The sequence below is a fragment of the Balaenoptera borealis genome (genome assembly GCF_965194805.1).
Source record: "Balaenoptera borealis genome assembly, chromosome: X".
In the NCBI taxonomy this organism is placed as follows: Eukaryota; Metazoa; Chordata; class Mammalia; order Artiodactyla; family Balaenopteridae; genus Balaenoptera; species Balaenoptera borealis.
In genome coordinates this window covers 96175192-96195179 of record NC_138881.1, presented here as the reverse complement: position 1 = coordinate 96195179, position 19988 = coordinate 96175192, and the positions used below count along the sequence as shown (strand labels likewise).

The 19988-nt window shown below is 34.6% G+C and overlaps 1 long non-coding RNA gene across 6 annotated transcripts in view; it reads right to left on the bottom strand.

The window, feature by feature from the left end:
- The window catches only part of LOC309620793, a 959234-nt gene that overhangs the window by 609356 nt on the left and 329890 nt on the right, over positions 1 to 19988 (bottom strand). For 3 of the 6 annotated variants that reach the window (XR_014239625.1, XR_014239626.1, XR_014239627.1), the window contains exon 7: positions 18136 to 18246. This is a non-coding gene — a long non-coding RNA (uncharacterized lncRNA). Of the gene's footprint in view, positions 1 to 5206; positions 18247 to 19988 lie in introns of those variants that run through there. The other 3 variants (XR_014239628.1, XR_014239629.1, XR_014239630.1) reach the window with 1 other exon arrangement.

Below are 19988 nucleotides of genomic sequence, written 5' to 3'. Positions count from 1 at the left end.
TCTCCTTTTTCATTTCTAATTTTATTGATTTGAGTCCTCTCCCTCGTTTTCTTGATGAGTCTGACTAATGGTTTATCAATTTTGTTTATCTTCTCAAAGAACCAGCTTTCAGTTTTATTGATCTTTGCTGGTGTTTTCTTTGTTTCTATTTCATTTATTTCCGCTCTGATCATTATGATTTCTTTCCTTCAGCTAACTTTGGGGGTTATTTTGTTCTTCTTTCTCTAGTTCCTTTAGGTGTAATGTTAGATTGTTTATTTGAGATTTTCCTTGTTTCTTGAGGTAGGCTTGTATAGGTATAAACTTCCCTCTTAGAACTGCTTTTGCTGCATCTCATAGGTTTTGGATCATCGTGTTTTTATTGTCATTTGTATCTAGGTATTTTTTTAATTCGTCTTTGATTTTTTCAGTGATCTCTTGGTTATTTAGTAACGTATTGTTTAGCCTCCGTGTGTTTGTGTTTTTTACATTTTTTTCCCTGTAATTCATCTCTAATCTCATAGTGTTGTGGTCAGAAAAGATGCTTGATATCGTTTTAATTTTCTTAAATTTACTGAGGCTTGATTTGTGATCCAAGATGTGATCTATCCTGGAGAATGTTCCATGAACACTTGAGAAGAAAGTGTAATCTGCTGTTTTTGGATGGAATGTCCTATAAATATCAATTAAATCTATCTGATCTATTCTGTCAGTTAAAGCTCCTGTTTCCTTATTTATTTTCATTTTGGATGATCTGTCCATTGGTGTAAGTGAGGTGTTGAAGTCCCCCAGTATTATTGTGTTACTGTCAATTTCCTCTTTTATAGCTGTTTGCAGTTGCCTTATGTATTGAGGTGTTCCTATGTTGGGTGCATATATATTTATAATATATCTTCTTGGATTGATCCCCTGATCATTATGTAGTGTCCTTCCTTGTCTCTTGTAACATTCTTTATTTTACAGTCTATTTTATCTGATATGAGTATTGCTACTCCAGCTTTCTTTTGATTTCCATTTGCATGGAATATCTTTTTCCATCCCCTCACTTTCAGTCTGAATGTGTCTCTAGGTCTGAAGTGCGTCTCTTGTAGACAGCATATATATGGGTCTTGTGTTTGTATCCATACAGCAAGCCTGTGTCTTTTGGTTGGAGCATTTAATCCATTCACGTTTAGGGTAATTATTGATATGTATGTTCCTATGACCATTTTCTTAATTGTTTTGGGTTTGTTTTTGTAGGTCCTTTTCTTCTCTTGTTTCCCACTTAGAGAAGTTCCTTTAGCATTTGTTGTAGAGCTGGTTTGGTTGTGCTGAATTCTCTTAGCTTTTGCTTGTCTGTAAAGCTTTTGATTTCCCCATCAAATCTGAATGTGATCCTTGCCGGGTAGACTAATCTTGGTTGTAGGTTCTTCCCTTTCATCACTTTAAGTATATCATGCCACTCCCTTCTGGCTTGTAGAGTTTCTGCTGAGAAATCAGCTGTTAACCTTATGGGAGTTCCCTTGTATGTTATTTGTCATTTTTCCCTTGCTGCTTTCAATAATTTTTCTTTGTCTTTAATTTTTGCCAATTTGATTACTATGTGTCTTGGCGTGTTTCTCCTTGGGTTTATCCTGTATGGGACTTGCTGCACTTCCTGGATTTGGGTGGCTCTTTCCTTTCCCATGTTATGGAAGTTTTCGACTATAATCTCTTCAAATATTTTCTCTGGTCCTTCCTCTCTCTCTTCTCCTTCTGGGCCCCCTATAATGTGAATGTTGTTTCGTTTAATGTTGTCCCAGAGGTCTCTTGGGCTGTCTTCATTTCTTTTCATTCTTTTTTCTTTATTCTGTTCCGCAGCAGTGAATTCCACCATTCTGTCTTCCAGGTCACTTATCCATTCTTCTGCCTCAGCTATTCTGCTATTGATTCCTTCTAGTGTATTTTTCATTTCAGTTATTGTATTGGTCATCTCTGTTAGTTTGTTCTTTAATTCTTCTAGGTCTTTGTTAAACATTTCTTGCATCTTCTCGATCTTTGCCTCCATCTTTTTCCGAGGTCCTGGATCATCTTCACTATCATTATTCTGAATTCTTTTTCTGGAAGGTTTCCTATCTCCACTTCATTTAGTTGTTTTTCTGGGGTTTTATCTTGTTCCTTCATCTGGTACATAGCCCTCTGCCTTTTCATCTTGTCTATCTTTCTGTGAATGTGTCTTTTGTTCCACAGGCTACATGATTGTAGTTCTTCTTGCTTCTCCTGTCTGTCCTCTGGTGGATGAGGCTATCTAAGAGGCTTGTGCAAGTTTCCTGATGGGATGGACTGGTCCAAAGATATAATCTTGACAGAAGCAAAAAAGAACAACTCATCACATACAAGGGAACTCCAGTTAGATTATCAGTGAATTTTTCAACAAAAACCTTGCAGGCCAGAAGAGAGTGGGATGATGTATTCAAATTGCTGAATTAAAAAAAAGTAGCAAAACCCCCGTTAACCAAGTATACTATATCCAGCAAAACTGTCCTTCAACAATGAAGGAATAATCAAGACTTCCCCAGATAAGCAAAAGCTGTGTGAGTTCATTATCACTAGACTTGCCTTTTTAGGAAAGCTAAAGGGAATCCTATAAGTTAAAATAAAATTATACTATATAGCCACATGAAACCATATGAAAATATAAAGCTCAATGTTAAAGGTAGATATGTAGACAAGTACAGAATACTGTGATACTATAATGGTGGAGCACAAATCACTTCTAATTCTGCTATAGAAATTAGAGGACAAGAGCATACAAATAACTATAATTATTAAACTATGATAATGGATACAGAATATATAAAGATATAATTTGTGACATTCATAACAAAAAGTAGAATGGAGATGTGAAAAGAGTAGTTTTTTAATACAATAGCAATTAATTTGTTATCAGCTTGAGAAAGATTGTTATAACTCTTAAGTTGTTTTATGTAATCCCCATAGAAACTATCCACAAAGAAACTATCAAAAAGATATACAAAAGAAAATGGAAAGGAATCAAAGCATGTCAATACAAAAAATCAACAAAACACAAAGTAGGTACTTCCCTGGTGTTGCAGTGGCTGGGAATCTGCCTTCCAATGCAGGGGACACGGGTTCAAGCCCTGGTCCGGGAGGTTCCCACATGCCGCAGAGCAACGAGGCCCGTGCGCCACAACTGCTGAGCCTGCACTCTGGAGCCCATGAGCCACAACTACTGAGCCCGTAAGCCACAACTACTGAAGCCCACGTGCCTAAAGTCCGTGCTCCGCAACAAGAGAAGCCAATGTGGTGAGAGGCCCGCACACCACAGTGAAGAGTAGCCCCCACTCACCGCAACTAGAGAAAGCCCATGTGCAGCAATGAAGACCCAATGCAGCCAAAAATAAATAAATAAACAAACAAACAAACAAAAAACCACAAAGTAAAGCAGCAAAAGAAGAAAATAGAGACAAATAGCTATAACAGGAACAACAAAATGCAATAGTAACGCCTTCCCTATAAGGAATAATTTTAAATATAAATGGATTAAGTTCCCCAATCTAAAGATACAGAGTAACTGAATGGATTAAAAAAACAAGATGCCACTAAATACTATCTACAAGAAACTCACTTCAGATATGAAGATCCACATAGGCTGAAAGTGAAATTGTGTAAAATGATATTTCATGCAAATAGTAACTAAAAGAGAACAGGGTGGCCACACTTATATCTGACAAAATTGACATTAAGCCAGAAATTGTCATAATAAAAAAGAAGATCATTACATAATGATAAAGGGTCAATTCACCAGGAAGATATAAAAATTATAAATATATATATGCACCTAAGAGCAGAACACCCAAATATATGAAGCAAGCAGTGACAGAACTGAGGGGAGAAATAGAATGAAACTCCATGACAGCAGGAGACTTCAGTATCTCACTTTCCATGTGGATAAAACAGCCAGAAAGAAGATCAATAAGGAAACAGAACTTGAAAACAACTATAGACCAATTGGACCTAATAGCCATATATAGACCATTTTACCAAACAGCAACAGAATATATATTTCCTCATATGCAAATGGAATGTTCTCCAACATAGATCACATGTTAGAATAGAAAAACCATAGGAAAAAAAAAAGTCAATGAAACTGAGTTGGTTTTTTGAAAAGATAAACAAAATTGATAAACCCTTAGCTAAACTAAGGAAAAAGAAGACTCAAAAAACCAAAAAAAACACAAGGGAACATTACAATGTATGTCATAGAAATAAAAAGGATTATAAAAGGCTATTATGAGCAATCATATGCCAACAAATAGGTAACTTAGAAGAAATGGATAAATTCCTAGAAATATACAAGTTATCAAGACTGAATCACAAAGAAATAAAAAATCTGAACAGATCTTTAACTATTAAAGAGATTGACTCAGTCATCAGAAGCCTCCTAACAAAGAAAAGCCGAGAAACAGATGGTTCACAGGAGAATTCTACCAAACGTTTAAAGAATAATTAACACCAATACTTCTCAAACTCTTCAGGAAAATAGAAAAGGAGTAAACACTTCCAAACTCATTTCATGAGGACAGGATTACTCTGATACCAAAGCCAGACAATGACACAAGAAAAAAAGAAAAAAAAACCCAAACTACAACCTCATATCTCTGGTGGATAGTGATGCAAAAATCCTAAAGAAAATACTAGCAAACCAAATTCAACAGCACATTAAGAGACCATGTGGGATTTATCCATGGGATGCAAGGATGCTTTAACATATGAAAATCAATGTATTGATAATACACCACATCAATGGAATGAAAGATAGAAATCTCATGATCATCTCAATTGATAAAAAATGCACTTGACAAAATTTAATACCTTTTTATGATTAAAAATGCTCACCAAACTAGGAACAGAAGGAAATTTTTTTCAATATAATAAAGTCCATATATGAGAAATCCACACCATACTCAGCAGTTAAAGACTGAAATCTTTTCCTCTAAGATCAGGAAAAAGGCAGGGGTGCCCACTCTTGCCACTTCCATTTAACATAGTACTGGCAGTTATAGAGCAATTAGGCAAGAAAAAGAAAAAAATGCATCCAAATGGCAAAGGAAGAAGTAAACTCTCAGTTTTTGTAGATAACATGATCTTATATGTAGAAATCCCTAAAGATTAAAAAAAAAACTGTTAGAACTAATAAATGAATGAAGCAAAATGCACTATACAAAATCAATACTCAAAAATCAGCTGCATTTTTATATATTGACAATGAACAATCCAAAAAGCATTTTAAGAAAATAATCCCATTTACAATAGCATCAAAAAGAATAAAATATTTTGAAATAAACTTAACCAAGGAGGCAAAAGATTGCACACTGAAAAATTAAACTATTGCTGAAAGAAATTAAAGATAGAAATAAATGAAAAGATATCCCGTGTTCATGGATTGGAAGACTTAATATTATTAAAATGTGCACAGTACACAAAGCAATCTACAGGTTCAATGCAATCCTTATCAAAACCCCAGTGGCATTTTTGTAGAAATAGAAAAAATCCTAAAATTCATGTGGAATCTCAAAGGACCCCAAATATCCAAAACAATCTTGAAAAATTACAACAAATTTGGAGATCTTACACATCATGATTTCAAAACATATTACAAAGCTATAGTAATCAAAACAGTATGATAATATTCCATTTGGAATATTATTCAGCCATAAAAATTAGGAAATCCTGCCAGTTGCAACAACATGAATGGACCTTGAAGGCATTATGCTAAGTGAGATAAGGTAGAGAAAGACAAATACTATGTGATCTCACTTATATGTGGAATCTTAAAAAGTACCAAATTAATAGAAAAAGATATCAGATTTGTGGTTAACAGAGATGTGGGATGGGGTGAAGGGGAATTGGATGAAGGTAATCAAAAGGTACAAGCTTCCAGTTATAAGATAAATAAGTACTAGGGATGTAATGTACAATATGATGACTATAGTTAACACGGCTGTATAATATGCATGTAAGTTGTTGAGAAAGAAAATACTAAGTTCTAATAACAGGGATTTTTTTTCCTTTTTCTTCTTTTTTGTATCTATATGAGATGATGGATGTTAACTACATTTATTGTGGTAATCATTTCACGATATATTTAAGTTAAATCATTATGCTGTACAACTTATACAGTACTGTATGTCAATTATATCTTAATAAAAATGGGAGGGAAAAAAAAGAATGGTACTGGAATAAAGACAGATATATATATCGATGGAACAGAATAGAGAGCTCAGAAATAAGCCCTCATGTATATGGTCAAATGATCTTTGACAAGGGTGCTAAGTCTATATATACAGTGAGGAAAGGATTGTCTCTCCGACAAATGGTGTTGGGAAAACTGGATATTTCTATGCCAAAGAATGAAGATGGACCCTTATTTTTTACACCACACAAAAAATAAGCTCAAAATGGATTAGCCTGAGCATAAGACCTGAAATTATAAAACTCCTAGAAGAAAATATAGGGGAAAAGCTTCATAAAATTGGCCTTGGCTATGATTTCTTGGGTATGACACCATAAACACAGGTAACAAAATCAAAAATAGAAAAATAAGATTATGTCAAACTTTAAAACTTCTGCACAGCAAAGAAACAATAAACAGAGTGGAAAAGCAACATATAGAAAGGAAAAAAATGTTTATGAAACATATATCAGATGAGGGCTAATATCCAGAATATATAAGAACTCCTACAGCTCAATAACAACAACAAACAAACAAATAAATAATCCAATTAAAAAATGGACAAAAGACTCGAACAACATTTCTTCAAAGATATACAAATGACCAAAATCATGTGAAAAAATGTTCAACATCACTACTCATCAGGGAAATGCAAACCACAACCACAGTGAAATATTACCCCAAACCCATTAGGATGACCATTTTCAAAACAACAAAAACAGGAAATAACAATTGTTGGGGAGGATATGGAGTAACAGGAACACTTGCATACTGTTAGTGAGATTGCAAAATAGTGCAGCCTCTACAGAAAACAGTATGGAGTTTCTTCAAAAAATTAAAAATAGAACTACCATATGACCTAGCAAGACCACTTCTAGGTATATACTCAAAGGAATTGAAATCAGGATCTTGAATAGTATTGTTTTGCACACCCATGATCATTTGCAGCATTATTCATAATAGCAAGATGTGGAAACAATCTAAATGTCCATCAATGGATAACTGAATAAAGGAAATGTGGAATATACAGACAATGGAATGTTATTTAGCCTTAAAAAAGAAGAAAATCCTGTCATATGCTACAACATGGATGAAACTTGAAGACATTATTCTAAGTGAAAAAAGCCAAATACAAAAGACAAATACTTCATAATACCACTTATATGAGATATCTAAAATAATCAAACTCATAGAAACAGGAAGTAGGTTGGTGGTTGCCAGGGGCTGGAGGGAGGTGAAAATGGGGAGTTGTTGTTCAATGGGTTTCAGTCATGCAAGAAAAAAATGTTCTAGAGATCTGCTGTACAACAATGTGCATATAGTTAGCAATACTGTAATGTACATTTAAAAATTGTTGAGGGTAAAAAAAGTATCAGTAATGTTGGAAAAAAATATAAACTTTCTGATACCCACAGGGGAAGAAAGAGAGAGAGAGAGAGAGAGAGAGAGGAACACTGTTGTCAATAATAGCTTTGTAAACCCTTAAGTAAAATTTATCTTTTCCTTAAAAAATCCATAAAGATATTTATCAATTAATTTTATGAGAAATGCTTGGCTTAGTTGCTTCAGAATCCTTCCTAAATCCCATTTTTAAGTGTTACAAATTAATTGATTATAATAAACAAAGCTCAGACCAATTTTTCCAACATATGGGCTCCATGTGTGTGTTCCTAAGACAGAAGGCTTTAATTTTCTAGGCATTTGTAACTGTTTAGCTGGCTTTTCAGGATAAGTGCCAGAGCTGTGTGGACACTTTGTAGGCTCTGATGAAGCATAATTAGATATCAATAACTTTACAAAATCCTTCTTTATTACATTCACCACAATGGGCACACTATAGAATTGTTGCACCCTGTAATACACTGCTTACTGTCTCTTATCAATGAAAGAATTTTCAATCCAGGCATTCTTAAAAATGCACTATATATTCTGGAGAAGCAACATGCAAAGAAAATGTCACCAGATCTAAAGTATGATATTTACCAGCCAAAGCAATGAAATAGAGGTATTATAGGGATAAACTCACATGTATTCCATGGCGTAAAATGGTGATTATTTTCTATGTCCTTATATTATTACAATACAAGGTCAGGTATGATGTCCAAACGACAATGAGAATAAAATATTTGATGGCCTCAGTTCTGTCCCCGAGTTCAAGAAGAACAGATTGCTTCAGGGCTGCCTAACAAATGTCCTTAAAAGATCTTTTCAAGGGTGTGTTCGGCAAGATACATGTTTACCCTCTATCCTGAGAAAAAGCAATTATCGCAAAATTTGTTTTCTGAGATCCTAAGGTCAGGAGAGAGAAGATGCTGTGTACTTACTTTTGGTAAAATTACATATATTTGATACCACTTGGAAAGAATGTAACCCTTCAAACACACAGAGAAAAACAAATTTTGAATCATGTATCTACTGCAAAACCATAGATGTTTGACTTTAATATGATAATTTCTGCAATTTTACCCTAGTTCCTAGTTGCCCTCCTTCTCATTACCAAGTGGTTTCATGATGCCTTTTAGCCACTCCCAATTAGCACTCTATGATTTGACAATATTGTTCAAAGATCCCACCACTATAGCCCTGTAAACTGCTTTATCCCTCTTGACGTTGCTTCCCACTCAAAATTTTTCTCTTTCTTCCATTCCATCCCATTTAAATTCCCATTCCCCTAGGTTTTATTCCCATCTAATAATGAGGAGAAAAACATCCCATTGTGCTAGTTCACCTAAAGTTGACCTTTCAGGATTTGGGGATGTCAAAAGTATTTGGGAGGCCTTTTGGTGGTGACCTGAATTCAAATCATGCCATATCAGAGAGGCCTGCCACTATGATGAGTCTTGATAGTAAAATTAAAGACTGATTCATAGCATCTATCAATTCAAGTCGCAGTGGTTTTGAGCTGTCCCAGTCTCAAAGCTCTGGCTTTCACTGGCCCTCAAATAGGTCTAGAACATCACCAAATTAACAAGACATTAGCAGTTCAACCATGATTTGACCTTTACAAAGTGCCATTTTAACCAGTACCATAGGTTTACTAACCCTGTCTTTTTGCCCTCAGTATTATGCATCTCATCTAGAATGCTTCTGATTCCAAAGTTAAGAACTCAAACATACATCAGTAGATTGTTTAAGAAACCCCACTTTACTGTTTCAATCATTATGTTTTGCTTTGCACCAAATAATCATACTCTAGAGTTGAAAGCCCAAGAGGAGCTAAATCACTTACCTATTAATAATATTCACACTTTTAGTTTGGGAGATAGTATAGCCTCCTTTTACTGATAGTTCTTATCTATTCTCTTAAGCACATCAACCATTACCTGTAAAAACTCAGGATTAGGTGATAACAGCCTAAGGAGCACAGTTCTTTCCTTACTTCTACTTTCTATTCCTTGCCAATAGGCATTGATAGCAACAGAGTCTATATTTTCTCCAAAAAAAGAGGCTGCACTACATGGTGAGGTAGTTTTAGAGATGCTTCTGTTTTAATAGGAAAGAGGAATGGATGGATGCATGTGTCAACAAATTTATATTTTTAGTAGTGAAGAAGATGTTACACACACATAGGCAATAAACAGGCAAGCCATTTACTGCCTAGCTGTTGATATGTGTACATCTTTTTAATTCTAGAACTCTCCTCATACACAAGAGGTTTCTATGATAGCGTGCTATATTCCAAGCTCTATAAGGATGAGAACCATGCCTGTCTTACTCATCACTGTACCTATATCCTTGTGGAATAACATGGTGCCTGGCATATAGTAGGTGTTCAATAAATATTTTTTCATGAGGTAACTGAGGCATACAATTATTTTCTTGACATATTCATCTCTCTTTCTAGACTCCTTGTGCCCAAAGACAATGCCTATATTCCCAGAATCCACAAAAGTGTCTTTCACATGCTTAATTTTGGCCTGATCAGTGAACAAAAGTATTTTAAACACATATACCTTGTATCTATTCCAGATCCAGCTCTAACTGGCTAACCAAAATGTCTGTCATCCTGAATTCTATTCTGTAGACTCAATGGCAGTGGTTGAGTGAATGAAGGAGATGGAAAGAGTATACAGCTTTATAAAGAGCTTACAAATGCCTTAGAAGACCAAGAATTGTAAATGGAATATATGACGTGACATGACTGGTTTCCTCATTCGATCTCCCCATGTCAAGTCTGCCAGGACTTCCCCAAACCCACTCCTGCTAAAATAGATAACTAATGAAAAGTTGAGATTATTGAGTGAAAGGATCTAGAAGGTTAGGTTGTCCATCAGACTATAATCATGTCCATACATTTTAATCAGCTAGGAGAAGAGGAGGTGTGACAAGATTTCCCAGGACAAGCAGAAGAAAGTGAGGATACCATTTAGAGGCCAACATGTTGCACTCTTCTTCAGGAGAGACTTCACCCATGGCCTTTGTTTTGGCCTCTTCCCCACAACCCAGAGTTCATGTGGCCCTGCCTCCTCATTTGTTTATGATGTGTATTTGAACTTTAAGCTCTCTGAGGAACATGTTTTTATTCAGTGGTTTCCCACTGTGGTCCTGATGCCCCATGCACCGAGGAGTATTAGTAAGCTGAATAAATATGTAAGCCATTTCTGTGTACTAACTCTGTATTCAAAAGTATATGATTTTGTGGTGAATAAAATATAAATTTCCTTAAAATGTTTACTAAGGTCATTATAGTTATTTATCATTATGTATTTTCTCTGTGAAAAATGCCGTTGGTAATTTGATAGAGATTGCATTGAAACTATAGATTGCCTTAGGTAGTATTGTCATTTAAAACTTTTTAAATTTGTATGGAAACACAAAAGACCCCGAATAGCCAAAGCAATCTTGAGAAAGAAGAACAGAGCTGGAGGAATCAGGCTCCCTGACTTGACAATACTACAAAGCTACAGTAATCAAAACAGTATGGTACTGGCACAAAAACAGACATATAGATCAATGGAACAGGATAGAAAGCCCAGAAGTAAACCCACACACTTATGGTAAATTAGTCTACAACAAAGGAGGCAAGAATATACAATGGAGAAAAGACAGTCTCTTCAACAAGTGGTGCTGGGAAAACAGGACACCTACATGTAAAAGAATGAAATTAGAACATTCTCTAATACCATATACAAAAATAAACTCCAAATGGATTAAAGACCTACATGTAAGACTGGATACTATAAAAGTCTTAGAGGAAAACATACGCAGAAAATTCTTTGACATAAATCACAACAATTTGTTTGGATTTGTCTCCTAGAGTGATGGAAATAAAAACAAACCAAAAAAAAAACCACAAATGGGACCTAATTAAACTTATAAGCTTTTGCACAGCAAAGGAAACCATAAACAAAATGAAAAGACAACCAATGGAATGGGAGGAAATATTTGCAAATGAGGCAAGAGACAAGGGATTGATCCCCCAAATACACAAACAGCTCATACAGCTCAATATAAAAGAAAACCAAAAACCCAATCGAAAAATTGGCAGATCTAAATAGACATTTCTCCAAAGAAGACATACAGATGGCCAAAAGGCACATGAAAAGATGTTCAACATCGTTAATTATTAGAGAACTGCAAATCAAAACTACAATGAGGTATCGCCTCACACCAGTCAGAATGGCCATCATCAAAAAGTCTACAAATAATAAATGCTGGAGTGGGTGTGGAGGAAAAGGAACCCCCCTCCAATGTTGTTGGGAATGTAACTTAGTACAGCCACAATGGAGAACAGTATGGAGGTTCCTTTAATAACTAAAAATAGAGCTACCATATGATCCAGCAATCCCAATACTGGGCATATACCCAGAGAAAACTCTAATTCAAGAAATACATGCACCTCAATGTTCATAGCAGCACTATTTAAAATAGCCAAGACATGGAAGCAACCTAAGTGTCCATCGACAGATGAATGGATAAAGAAGATGTGGTATATATACACAATGGAATCTTACTCAGCCACAAAAAAAGAATGAAATAATGTCATTTGTAGCAACATAGATGGATCTAGAGAATATCATACTAAGTGAAATAAGTCAGACAGAAAAAGACAAACGACATATAATATTGCTTATATGTGGAATCTAAAAAAATGATACAAATGAACTTATTTACAAAAGAAGTAGACTCACAGACATAGAAAAGAAACTTTTTGGTTACCAAAGGGGAAAGGGGGGAGGGATAAATTAGGACTTTAGGATTAAAATATACACACTACTATATAAAATATACAACCAACAAGGACCTACTGTATAACACAGGGGACTATACTTAATATCTTGTAATAACCTATAATGGAAAAGAATCTAAAAAAAGTATATATTATATATGATATATAATATATATATATGAATTACTTTGCTGTACACATGAAAATAATACAACATTGTAAATCAACTATATTTCAATAAAAATATTTTAAAATGTATATACTGGTCTTATTTTTTACTGCACTATCACTCTCTGATATTATAGGATGTACCTATTTATTGCCTGGTTGTCTACCCATTCAAATACAACCTCCCTGAGAGCAAAAAAATAAATTAAATTAAATTAAAAAATAAAGAGAGTAAAAACTGTTGAAATTTTTCTACCTATGGAAAAAATTATTATTACTCAAAATTTTGTCTCTAGAACAAATCTCTTCTCTGTGCTCAAAGCCAGTATATCTAGCTATTTAGTTTATAGCTTGTTTAGATGTCTCAATGGCACCTCAAAAATAAAAACAAATTCATGATATACTCCCTTTTTTTCTCCTCAATCTAGTTCTATTCATGTGTCTGTTATACCCCCAAATGATATCACTATCCATTCAGTTTAGCACTCTCTCTCTCCCTCACCCCGTATATCGAGTCCATCATTGAGTTCACTTAAATATCTCTACAATACATCTACTTATTTCTGTCTCTTCCACTACCTCTGTAGTCTGTGGTTCCATCTTCTCTTGCCCGGAAAAGCAATACCTTATTAATTGGTCTAATCCTCATCCATTCTGCTCTCCCTCCAGCCTACTCAGAATGAGGTGTTTGAAAGAAAATCTAATGATGCATTTCCCTTGCTGAAAAATCTTTAGTGTTTTCCTTAACACTTATGGTAAAGGCAAAATTCCTTAAAGTGCTTATCAAGACTTCCCATGACCCATCCCTAATCTACATTCTTATTTGAATCATGTTCTCTGTTATTCTTTCTTTCCTAACAACACTGGCCTTCTCTCAGACCTTCATATTCACCACACTCCCTCCCAATACAGGTGGTAACACATGCTAGTTCTCCTTTTACCTAGTTAACTTCTAATCATCCACCATAGCTCAAATGTCATTTTTGAACCATTCAGACTGTGTTTTCATCATATGATTCCAAAGCAACATATAGTTCTTAGCATTCATCTCAATTGTAATTCATCTCAAGAAGGAATTCTGCCAGCAGAATTCTGCTTTTGGACTCATATTACAACTCTTCCCTGAGTCTCCAGCCCGCCAACCTACCCTGCGGATTTTGAACTTGTACCACTACAATTACTTGAGCCAATTCTTTAAAATAAACCATATGTTTTATGGCTCTGTTTTCTCTGGAGAACCCTGACTAATACAGAAGACAAGGTAAAATCAACAATAACTAATGCCTCTTTTAAGACGAGGAGGATGCAATAGAATCTTTTTTCTCAGAATTACATGAGCCTGATACTTGTTTTCATTTTTTAGCAGACATCAGTTGCTTACATAATAAAATCCCATATCTGATGAGATTTAATGTTCCAATCAAGGAACACAAACTTTATTAATATATGTTATATACTTCTCACATAATAAAAATGACCATATTTTCTGACATTCGTTAAGCTTGGTGTGGTTCCCTCAAACTTCTGAGTCTTATGCCAGTCTTTCTGTCAACCCCAGTGTGGAAATAACCGGGAGAGAGAAAAGATAGCAGAAAGAAGCAGAGTTAGTCTTCATCCATTTGTAACATTATGCAGTGGAAAGGTAACCCTACTACACTATTCCCCTAAGTGTTCCTGGACTTTAAGGAACTCTGATGTTCTTAGGTTCTTCATATTAGCTCTCTTAACCTACCTCATTACTCAGTATCTATAGTCAGTTCAAACACCCAGACCTTTTCATGCTAGCTACGCTTTAGCTATGTCATACTCATCCTATACTTAAACAGCTATGACTGAGAAACAAATTGAAGATCTTTTCCAAATTTCATTTTTATAGTTTCAGCCAGTTTTTCTAGATGCTCATGACCTCTAGAGATCCTGAATTTGAGTTATCTCTCCACATATTTTATTATCATGTCATGAATATCCCCATCCAAATCACTAATAAAAACTGCATGGGACAGAACCAATAATAAAGTTATCTTAAAAGAAACCTCTTTCTCCAAGTTAATACCAATTCTTTAATTGGCTTTCTTTAGATCTAGAATTCAACCAGTTATAGACCCACTTAAGTTGTATTTTCATCTAGTATCTAGGTAGTCCAGCAAATACTTTGCAATATTACATTACTTACTTGTCTATGGAATTATATGTATTGTATAGAAACTGACATGATACACTAGTCTCTAGTAATTAATTCCCCTCTCTCAGTCAATAATTGCCATATTACCAACACATTAGTAAAAGAAGGAAAATCTTCACTTTAAACTCCTAAGAATAAAATAGCAACAATACTACCACTTAAAATTTGGAAAAAAAAAACCTTTCTATTATTATTATCAACTCCATTTGACACACAAATTGACACTTTTTAATTATTATTCCAATTTAATAAATGAGTAAACTGAAGCTATGAACAGTTAGTTGACTTATCCAGAATCACAATGCTAATAGGTGGGGGGATATAAAAACAGAACACAGACCACCTGGCTCAGTTTTATTTTTATAGTATACTAAACTGCCTCAGTAGACAAAAAATTTTCAGATGAATAAATAAGAAGATTAAAAGTCTAAAAATGACAGATTAAGGTGACATTAAGTCATTCAAAACTCATATACCTTTGCCTCAACTTTTACCAAACAAGATTCGTATGTATCCATTAACCCCAAAAGTTATATTAATAAAATACTGGTTTAACCCTCAATAGAAGGAAAACACATCACCATTTATTTATGTATATACTGGCATTCTTGTGATAAAAAGAAAAACACACTTATTTAAAATTTTTAGAAATACTAAGCCTCTGAATATCTTAATCTTTCTTTGGAAGTTAAATTCCTTTTTAAAGACAAAAGTCAATATTTAGCAAAAAGATTATGTATCTTTAAGGTTCAAGTGTCAACATGTATCCTTTGGGTGTGAATCTTTAATGAACTGATTGACTGAATTTTCCTTTTTAACATTTCTGATATCAACTTAGAAAGGGCCTAAGTATCACCTCTCTGAATACTGATAGAAACATTTTCAATTCTCAGTACTCTTATATGTTAAATTGCATTTGATTTACCGATTATAGGCCTCAGGATACAATTCAGGTACCTAGATGACATAATCCCCAAAATAAGGATAGTTAGAAGAACTCCCAGGGATTAATTCACTTCAAATAATTATTCTCCTTCTGTTTGACATAGCATAGAAATAGACTTGGTTATGTCTAGATACCAGTGCCAAATCATACTAAACTTTATATTTCACCAAATTGGGTCATTGCAAACGTATATGTGTCACATGGTTTAGCTTGCCAATTCTTTGATCAGGCAAGCAGGAGGTTTTGCCACTTTGGACTCTGCCTGAATTCTGAAGGGAAGATGGCTAGTATGCTGAGGTTAATCTGAAATGCAAGGTCAAGATAGAGGAACTAACGCTGCCTTCATCAAAACCACCACTACCTGCACATTTTCAGACCTCATTTTCTGTTGACAATCTGCTTCTCTAATTCTTTTTCCTCCCAGCTTAAGATTCTTACCTGTCTTAACTTCAATTTGGGAATGTGCATCTAATATCCTTACTTCCTGCTTACTATACCTTGATTTCTAACTTCTCTTTTCAATAACCTGGTATTTTGGCCCAGTTCCTGATTACACTTTTTGCTTTGTGGTTTGATCTTGGTGTTCTTTACCCTGCACTAGATAAATGTGATTATGATGACTCTGCTATAGTGGCTTGGCAGAAGAATCTTACTGAGTTGCTGCTGTTTCAGCATGAACTCTTGATGCTAACTGATGGTTATTAAGTAAAAAGTACATTGACCCCAGCTTGTTCAGGGAGAAGGTTGAATCTCTTTACAGTTGCGAACTCTAAAATCATCTTCGACAATGGGGAAATGCTGCCTGTTAGCACTCTACTTCATCCCATTTACTTAAACACATACCATTACAATATGAGAGAAAAACATTTGGGGTTGCATGTTTTACTTAGTTATATAATTGATGAAGTCAGCAACAAATGTTAGGCAAATATAATAAAAGGGAATTGTAGGAAATTTTTTATTGAATAACCTTAAAATGGTTAGAGATTTATCCATTTTTTGAATAGGTATGGACTGTAGCTCAAGTAAATTAATAACATTTCGAATTTCCTTCTAGCATTCTGGTTCTATTGTCCTATTTGTTTTGTCACTAGAAATAGTCTAGTGTATATAAATCAGATTGCCAATGCTGTCCATTTTGGTACAACATAAGCATTATGATTCATTACAAATGGAAGGTGTGTAGAAAAACAAAATCAATGAAAAAACATTTAAGCAGATCTTTTTGCTTACAGCAAGGTGAACAACCATTATTACAAAGAGCAAAGTATTTGTACCTAAGAGATTCATGCAACAAAACATAGTCAGAGTAAACTTTGAATTTTTATGGAAAATCATATAAAGCACTCTATCTTCCACAGAGATAGGAAAAGTAATATGACTTTTTGAAATACAGAGTTTCCAAGATAACTATCTGACAAAAGTGTCAAAGGCAACTTCCTGATTATTTTTAACTTAGTCATCTTGGTTTTTTCTTTATCTATTTTCAAAGATAAAATGTCTCATAAGTGAATTTCAATTTTATATGTGTATATAAAATTATGTGTATATGGCTGAAAAGTTCAATGGCAAGTGACTGTGTCATATTCATCTGTATTTTTATATTATATCAAATATATGACTCAGTAAATATAATATGTGTGTTGAATAAATAAATGATCACCCAGCTGATAAGAAATAAAAGAAAATCAGAATCAAGTAATTGATGAACTACCACATCTTCATTGCCATAGGTACACTGGCATATATAAAAATACCATTTGGTAATGTTACCACCACAAAGAACTTTTCCTAGTCAGAAGGACGCTTTTTGCAGATGAGAAACTTCTGCTTACCTCTGTACATCACCAGCGTAATTTCCCTGCATTTATAGTTAGTCCTAATTTTTTAAGAGTAGTCCTCAATGACACTTAATATATTTCTTTCAGCCCCCACTTGACTCTACTCATTCCTTACTTTTAATTGTCCTTCTTCACTTCATTCTAACATAGCTATTGCTATACTGCAGCTATTGAAGCCTACGAAGTTTTGCAGCCACTGAAACTGAGGAAGTTTTGTTGGGATAAGAATTGTTTTGATGTCCAGTTATGTTTCAGAAATGCATTCCTAGAGGTTAAAGCCTGTTGCGTTATATTTCAATGGGATTTTTCTTTCTTAAATTAGTAGGTTGTAGTTGTATCATTGCCTTTCCAAACAGGTCTTTACTTAGTTCCCCTTAATACTTCATGTGAACCCCAGTTCCTTTGTTCTCTTCCTGCTTCCAGATTCTGTATATCCATGGGAGATACAACTTTTCTGTTTTTCTCTAGTGTACCTGTGCAAACCCTAACACTGACCAGCTGGCCACTTTTCCTATCCCTTGGCAATCTCTGCCAATAATTCTCCACTCCATTTTCTTCTACTGATTCTTCTTCTTCCACAAAGGACACAGGATGGACTGTTATAAATGAATTGTGTCAGGACTTCTTTTCTCTCACCTGAAAGCGAAGGACTGATCTTTCCAACTCAAAAATTTATAAGACTGTGATTCCCTCAATCATCCTTTCGGTCTCTGTGAGAGTTGAAAACTGTCATATTTCTCAGGAAAACTGCAAAAGGAATGACAAAATGAAGGTTACTAGGAGATGTGAATGACTGCTTTTTCAACTCTCATGCTTCGGGAGCTTTTATCTTGAGCCTAAAAGCCATAAATACAAAGAGTATAATAATTGCACATAAAATGAAAGACATAAAAGCCAGGTTGAATTGTAGCTTCTAGTTCCCTACGACCTTAGTTATGCAACAACACTTGATGTAACTGGGCTTTGTGAGCCAGAAATTAAGACGAATGTCCTGTCAAAGTGTTAGAATATTTGAAATTGTAACTGTCTCTGAAAATCCAAGTCCATGAAAAATATAAGATAGGTATTATTTTCTCCATCTGTCAGATGAGAAAATGGCAGCCTAGAAAGATTTAGTGGAGGAAGCCTAGGAAAAACAGACCCCAGGTGATAGAGCCCACATGACCTTTCTCCAAGACTAGTGTTCTTTCAACTATATGTTCAGTCTCTACCTCCTCTGAACAGGCCTTGAAAACCACATAGCTAATGAACTCCCAAGTCACATCTCTCCTTCAAATATTCATTAAAATTCCTAAATCAAAATGCATAATTATATTATAGAAATAATTAACATTATGTGGGAAAAATCATTACTCTAAACATTTCAATCAGCAATAATTGTGCCTCAGATAAACTTCATGAGCTGTGATATTTCCACTGCACAAAGATACATTAAAAGTTGATTCAGAAGAAAAAGTTGATGTACAAACCACTGGAATCAGAAAAAAAATGTGAATCGACGTTTTAATATAGCAGTTTATTATTTTCATCACTTTTGTACAACCTTTGATGACCTGAATTAACTGTGTAGCTTCCAACATTTAAGAAATCTGACCTGCCTAGTTTCACTTGATGAAATACCTTGCGCCATGACAAACATCTCTACTAACCTTATTCTGACATTTGAAGAAACAAATTCTGACTATGTACAAACAACAAGCAACTGTAATATAATCCTTGAAAATTACCTTGTTACCTAGACAAGAGGGTGAACAGTCACATTATTAAATAAAAAAACAAAAAGGATGGCGTGTTCTTGAGTAGAAGCAGTGCTAATCAATCCAACATGTTTAACACGACTGAACTTCTAAGAGTTGACAGGGACTCAAATGGTCAACAAATCCTGCTGATGGTCATTTATTAATACTTTGAGCATGTGTATGCCTTTTCTGCAATTTGTCTCTGATAGTCCAGCAGTACACTCATGCCCAGCCTCCTTTGGGACAGTCACAGATGTCTCCAAGGCAGCTGTACTGGAGTCTAGAGTGTCACTTACGGCAGTACCACAAGAAAAAGCTGACTAAGTGAAGCACATGTATGAGCTATCAGCATCTTGTGCTTGTGCTTACATGTTATAGATCCATGGTAATCATTGTCAGTAAAGAAGAAGGAAAATGAAGTCAGTTCTTCATATTTTTGTATCACACTTCAGATAGCAAATGGTAGATGAAGTCATTGCCATGGTTACAAAGATAAACAAGAATTGAATGACTGACCTCTGAGAGATATATATAGACATATGTATATATAACATAAACCAGACCTTTCAGTTACCATTCATCCAATTATAGACTAAAAAAAATTGAGGTGAAAATCATAACTAGGAATAGGCTTGTAATAAAATCTCTCCATGTGTTTAATTCCAGAAAAATCACTATATTTTCCTATACCTTTTTATTAGACTGTATATAAATATATAATATCTATCTATATAGGTACAGAGCTCTACA